Source organism: Nanorana parkeri, unplaced genomic scaffold (genome assembly GCF_000935625.1).
Source record: "Nanorana parkeri isolate BGI_ZX_2015 unplaced genomic scaffold, ASM93562v1 scaffold15, whole genome shotgun sequence".
Classification (NCBI taxonomy): domain Eukaryota; kingdom Metazoa; phylum Chordata; class Amphibia; order Anura; family Dicroglossidae; genus Nanorana; species Nanorana parkeri.
The window spans coordinates 4,201,594-4,208,779 of record NW_017306283.1 but is presented as its reverse complement, the minus strand read 5'-3'; positions in this window follow the sequence as shown (position 1 = coordinate 4,208,779).

The following is a 7,186-nucleotide window of genomic DNA, read 5'->3' as shown; positions in this document are numbered from 1 at the left end:
TTATTAGAGATGATACTAAACAGATGGAAGACAAATGGTCCCTGCTATGTCCAGTTCTGTCCTGCACACGAAAGAAATGTGGATGGACTTCCTGGCAATAACCAAGAATTTACCTCAGTTTTGGGGTGTGTCACACCTGTGGTATGTGTTGCACACAATATAAAATGTGACTGAATAGCATTGCTCCACAAAATACTTGCAGGGTTATTCACAAAAGGGTGAAGAGTTTGGAGAAGGCAGGGGAAGTGAACAATATAGGACAACATAGATGAACTGGAAAAAATCTCCAATTCAACTCACTTTCCAGTTCAGCTATGTTGTCCTAGATTGTTCACTTCTATTGCCTTCTCCAAACTCTTCACCCTTTTGTGAATAACCCTGTTGGCCTTATTTTGTATCACTTTCGGCAACACCTAAAGGTTGTTTATTGAATTTGTCACATGGACAGCGCCATAATGAAAACTAGCCAAAAAAAAAAAGAACTCATTGAGTTTGGCGAGTCAAGAGTCAGTATATGTGAAAAAAATGGTGTATGATGTTATTAAATTTGCCGCATAAATTACTTAAGCTAAATTAGTGCCAGAATTCTGTCTCTAAAACTGTACTGAATTCCAACCATTGTGTTATGAGGGATAAAAAAGGCTTTCTTTTGGCAATATTGTCTTGCAAAAAATAATGTATTTAAAAAAATGAAAACAAAAGTGGGGTCTATTCACAAAGCTGCCGAGGGCAGCCGAGTGAATGACCGATCAGAAGTGTTTTTACATTTTGATCAATGTTAGTTTTAAAATAATTCATGAAAATTACATGGATGGATAGGTCAAAAATCAATGCTAGGAGAGTTTAGGAGTGGGACAGATTTTATCACCACTAGCACCGCCCTACATGCAGAGTATGACCATTAAAAGAAACCATGATTCAAATATAAGAAACCAATATTGAACATGATCTGGGTTCAACACATAGAAGAATAATGCATGATCTGGATTAAGGCAAGTCAAGTCCCCATAACATAATAAACGTAACATAAATAATAGTCACGTGATCAAAAAATACTGTTGGAAGGATTAGGTGTGGAAGAGGAGTTTCAACGTTTCGCGCACCTCTGCGCTTCTTCAGCCAATATGCACCCAATATGGTCCTCCCCAGTGAGCCAGAGAGCCAAATAACCCAATATTGAGCAGGAGGTGGGAGGTAGGCAATGCAGTGGAAGCCTTGAATGGAAGAAGTGTCTTGGTCGCTTGGGTTGTCCTGAGGTATTTGGAACGTGGAAGAAGAAGCAGGGCGGAGATGCCGTCCCGTCTATCCCCCAAGAGAACTGTCCTCCGGGTGCCTCCAAGCCACCCACATCCAGCGCCCCCGCCTCCAGGCCGCATACTGAGCCACCCACATCCAGCGCCACTGCCTCTAGGCCGCATACTGAAGATATGGGTAAACAACGCGATTTAACAACCTTTGAATGTGGGATGATTGTTGGCGCTCAAGCCATGGAGCGAGTATCAGCAAAACAGCAGAATTCGTTTAATGTTCAAGAGCAGCTGTTGTTAAAGTGTTTAAAGAGTGGATTGTCAGCCGAAAATCTGGGTCTGAACGTGCGAATTGTGGCCGTCAGCGACTAGTCAATGTTAGGGCAGAACGGAGAGTAGCAAGGCTGGTACAAGACAACAGAAAGGCAACAGTGCAGTGTCAGATTCCTCGCATACCCTTTCAACATCTTGTGGAGTCATCTCGTGGCCCAACGAAGTACTGATGGGGTGGTCATAATAATCTGGCCACTCAGTGTATATATAGTTTATTTTAATCTAGACACAAATAAGCAGTTAATCCTTGTAGTATGGGGGTAGCCCTACTGCAAGGGTTAATACAAAAAAATCCTGTTTTTTTTTTAAACTTTGGATTTCCCTTCACTTTCTTTCACATTGGTCATCAGTACAAATAGATATGGTAAATCTCCCTAATGTGCTCACAGACATCAAGAAAACCCCTTCCCCACTCTATCAAAATCTAAAGAAAAACCTTCCTAGAGATACACTTTAATAAGGTGTTAAAAATGAATATATTTTTTTTTTGTACTTATGAATGGAACTGTAAATGCACTGTTACACTGTATTGCTCAGTTACACTTGCAGACCATCTGCGAGTGTCATTTTACACAGGAACAGCTGCATTTTGACGGCAGCAGGAGTAGAACATGGGAGATACACCATAGATTCTTTGTTGACTTTTTAGGACATGTCTCCTCTCCCTAAGGTCCTTAATTGGTTAACATATTTCCTCACTATGAATAAAACAAAATTAAAAAAAGGTTTTCTGGAGTTCTACTTTAAATGAAAACTTTATATTAGAGTAGGTCTACCATCTGTTTTAAAACAGAATAAATATCTCCATTTGAATCCAAATGCGCAAATGACCTACTCTTGAAAGGCATGATCTCTCTTATTTACTCTTCTCACCCCACATTCTGTTCCACTTCCTACATATGCGTCCAAATGGGCAGAAAAGCTGGGAGAGCATCTGGAAGAGGAATAATGGTCCTAAATCTGACAAACTGCAAAATCTAGCTCCACCAATGTTAATGTTATTGAGGCAAATAAATAATAAACCACTCTCCAGATAGAAGCCTTGAATACCTAATTTTCCCTCAGACTCTTCTTTACAATGCTTCATAACTTACAACAAGGAGGGTACTTTCTATCATATGTGGTGCACATGCCCAGTGGCAAGCAAATTGTGGTCTAGCACCCATCAAGTGCCCTGGTATGGCAGCGAGGGGGGCACTCACTCGTCTTACCTCCTTTCCTGCCCTGCCAGGCCTGTGCTCTGCTCGGTTCAAGGGTCTGGTTTGGAATTTTAGGGAGGACCCCATGTCTTTTTTCCTCTTTAAGGGCTTCCTCCTTAAAGTTCCTACCAGACCTTAAGGGCCTAGTATGACTTTGGGGGAACCCCTAAACACTTTTTTTTTTAAATTTTTAACTTGGAGTCCCTCCTAAAATTCCTACCAGACCTAAAGGTTCTGGTATGACTTTTAGGGGGACCCCATGCTGTTTTTTTTTTTTTTAATTTGTTTGTATTTTTTTTAACTCTATTTAACCCCTTCATGACTGAGGCCCTTTTTTCATTTTTTGTCCTATTTTTTACATTTATTTAAATAATTTTTAAGCATTTTTTTTTTTATTTATTTACATTTTTTTCTATTCTGCTCGTTACCTCGGAGGTAGGGAGCAGAATAGCCGAGAATGAGAACAGGGGCGATCGGCAGCGAGTGAGCTGCCGAAGCTTCGGCTCAGCCGATCCAGATGTTGGATCGGCTGAGGCGAACTCCTGCTCAGCTGTATGGCTGATTTTAGCCAATGTATGGCTGATTTTAGCCAATGTATGGCTGAAATCAGCCGTACAAGGCTGAAGTGAATAGCTATTTGGCTCAGTTCACTTTGGCTGGGTTATTCACACGGCTGCCTTCGGCAGCTAAGTGAATAGCCCCCTTAGTGATTCTTAGTGGGTTCTTTTGGTTTATAAGAAAACCATAACATCTAATCATCCTGTTTAAATGAAAAGGTAATGCAACCTTTGTTGTTGACAATGTAACTCTAACAATAGACACTAGTATATATCTGTTGTATATCTGTATACCCATTAAATACTTTAATAAAAATTATTGAAGAGGAAACAGAAAAAATATATTCCCTGTGACAGTGGGGGGTTTAATACCTTGGTATTTGATTTGACTTTTCTGGTATATCAAGCATTATGCAGCCAAGTGACATTTATGTGGTAGCACCTCACCGTAAGCTCTCAGTGTATTTTGCCAGCTGTACAGCAGACAGTTTTTGAACTAGTGTATTTCACTGTGGGCTATAGCTGATCAGCTCACGTTTGGGAAAGGTACATTCCTAGAGATTTTACCAAGTAAGTAATTGTATTTGTTTTTGAACTTTCACCACAAAATAAAATTAGATTTATTAAAACTTAATATAGATAGAATTTTTGAAGAGTTGTTTCTTTTATTTTTATTATTATTTTCTGTAATTTTTTATTGTACTGAAATCAGACCAGTATAATAATTTGATTGGACTATAGAGATTGTTATACTTAAGAATTCAAGTGACACAAAAATAGATCCCCATGGTCCCTGTGTATGTTGTAAAGTAGCCACCACTTCAAGCTCACTCCCATGATGGAATACAGTCTCAGGTTTAATTTATTAATTTGTATTGAGCTTGTAGTCCATCACGAGAGTGAGCTTGGAGTGGTGACTACTTTACAACACACACATTGGCCATGGGGAATAAAAGTAGCCACCCTCCAGAAGGAAGGACAGTTTCAGCACCAATTCAGAGATAATTTGAGGATCTACAGCTAAGTTATATACCAATAAGATACATTTTTGTTAATAGTTAGTTTGCATTCACACCTGTGCGTTCTGTGAATGTGCGCCAAACGCACACATAAATCCGTGCTTTGGCGCATGTTGACGAAAATGCAACAAAGGGCAAAACATGTTTGCATTGCCATAAATCTCTAATGGAAATCCTGGACATGGCCAGGAAAATGTGTTTTTTTTTCTCCGCGTTTGCACCCATTAAAATGTGCACAAATGTGGAAGCAAAAAACACAGAATGAATGTCGCAGAATTTGCGTTTGTTACACGTTTAGGACCCCATTGAACTCAACAGAAAATGCAGCATACAAACACGCATGAATGCGGTGTACGTACCGGGAATGCCAAGGTATGAATTGGGCCTTAGGGTACTTGAATGCATTTTTAAGATTTAACTCCTGAATTCAGTGTTACTTTAAGGGTCTAATTATAAAAAGTGTGATTTATCTGTTCAGATTCATCATTAGGTGAATGTCAGGAAAAACAAATGAAGGAATCTATAGTATCTTTGCAAATGTGGACCTAGGTAATGCACTGCTTGGTTTCCCATTGGAAATAATTTGCCAATGAAATAATACAATTTGTGAAAGGCTAAAGTTTTTGGGCAAATCCTAAAAAAAAATCAACTATATCAATATGGCAAATGAACGCAAACAGAAAAAAAATTGCATTTAGAATTAAAAGTTAGTGAATCTCATTGGAACGGGTCAGAAAATATTGACTGTTGTATAAATCAAGGAAATATAAAAATTGGGCATATGCAAAATTATATATATATACCCGATGTGTTTTAATCCAGAAATTGTTAATTTGGAGTATTTTAAGAAGAAATTCTAAGTATATGTTACACTGATAATGATTGTAATTGGCAATTCACAATGAATTACTAGAATTGTCTGCATAGATTAAGAATAAACTGTTGATAAAGCCATGCATTTATATTAATTTAATCTGAAGCACATTATGTAAGCAGCTTTTCTGTAGCACTGCATGGGTTAACTCATCTGATCACATGCTTCCTGACTTATAACGGTCTATCCCACATACAGGAGACAGTGATGATGCTCAGGTGACCACATGAAGGCTGCTATGTACATGATAAAAAAAAATATTCTCAGAGTTTGACTGTACCTTGTATAAAGGACAGTTCACTCCACTGGAGTAAACACTTATAATTTACAATAAGATTTTGCATTTTAAAGTGTTTATTATCCTAATGATACCATATTTCCAGTAGTGTAAGGTATGGGATTTAGTATTAAAAAATACCATCCATGCAAACAGTATTAACTAACATAGTTTGCTTTTACCTTTGTACAAAATTTAAATTCTTCTGTAAATCAGATATTTGTGAATACCTTCAACACAATAAAACAAACTTATTTCTACAAAGCACTGATTCACTGTGCATGTGGAAGCGAGATCTCTGCTCTTTGGACAGGGCACCAGGCTGACAGTGAAAACAGGTGAGCATGTAGGGGCTGAGAAACCCAATGATTTGCATTGTAGTAACAGAAATAAAAGAGCTTAATCCGGTGATTTACATACTGTATGTCCATGAAGCAATGAAATGACTGTACACACATGTATTGCATTTTTCCCAGCAATGGTTTAGGTTTCCTGTCATTCATATAAACTCTTCAAAACATTGGTCAAGATGTGGCATTTTTAGTAACCATAGATCTGAGCATTGCTTTAAATAATTGGGTGGTATTAGAGACTCATGTGGTCCACAGACTGCCAAGTATAGAGCTCTACTTTAAATTATATGCTTTTTGGCAAGTTATTGCTCTCTGATAGTCACTGTTTAATGAAATGCCTGTTACCCTTTAAATTGTTTTCTATTCTAGGTGATAATAATCCCTCTTCACCGTCAGTGTTTGTGCTGAAGTCTAACAGAACTGATTCTCCAACAGCCTGCTTTGTGAAGGATTTTAACCCTAAAGATGTTGAGATCTTCATGAATTCCTCTAAAGGCAGCTCTGGGCCAGCAAGGGTCTCCCCAGTTCTGACACGGCAGGGCAAGTACAGTGCCGTCCTGGTGGCTAACCTGGGAACCAAGAGTGTGCAGTGTCAAGCAAAGCACCAGAACACATGGTTGGATACTTTAAGATCAAAAGGTGCCCTTTTTCATTTCTCCTATATTTGTATAACTATATACTATGGGTTTGATTTACTAAAATATATAGACTGTTTCACTTTACAGGGGAGCTTAATGAATGTGGTGAAAATTCACTTTGCAAAAAATACCCAATCATGTGCAAGAAAAACGAAAATAAAAGAATTTCTGCTTGCACGTGATTGGATAATGGAAGTCAGGAAAGATTCATCTTATTCGCTAAGCTAAGGGAAAATGTTCTTGTACAGTGAAAATTTCCTTGCAAAGTAAACAGGCTATTTGCCCTTAGTAAATCAATCCCTGTGTTTCAGTCCATTCTTGTTTATACATTTTAAAGCCGAAAACAGCTAAATAAATGGTAAAAATACATTTGCTATGTTTACGTGAGGCCAGCTATTTAAAGCATTTGTACACAAAGTAGACTCTGGATTCTCTTTTGTTTCCAGCAACCATGTGAATACAGTGTAATGTTAAAACTGATATGACTAGTAGCTGAAATGCTTATTTCATATGCCATGAAATAGAAGTTAGTTGTCCTTTATTAGCAAATGGCCATCTTGTAAAACCCAAACTCGTGAAAAATTGAAATAATCTGAATTATCTTTCTGATAACAGAAACGACTGCTGAGTCTGAAGGTGAAGATAGTCCAGAAGAAATGGAATGTGATAAATTTGGTTAGTAAAACATA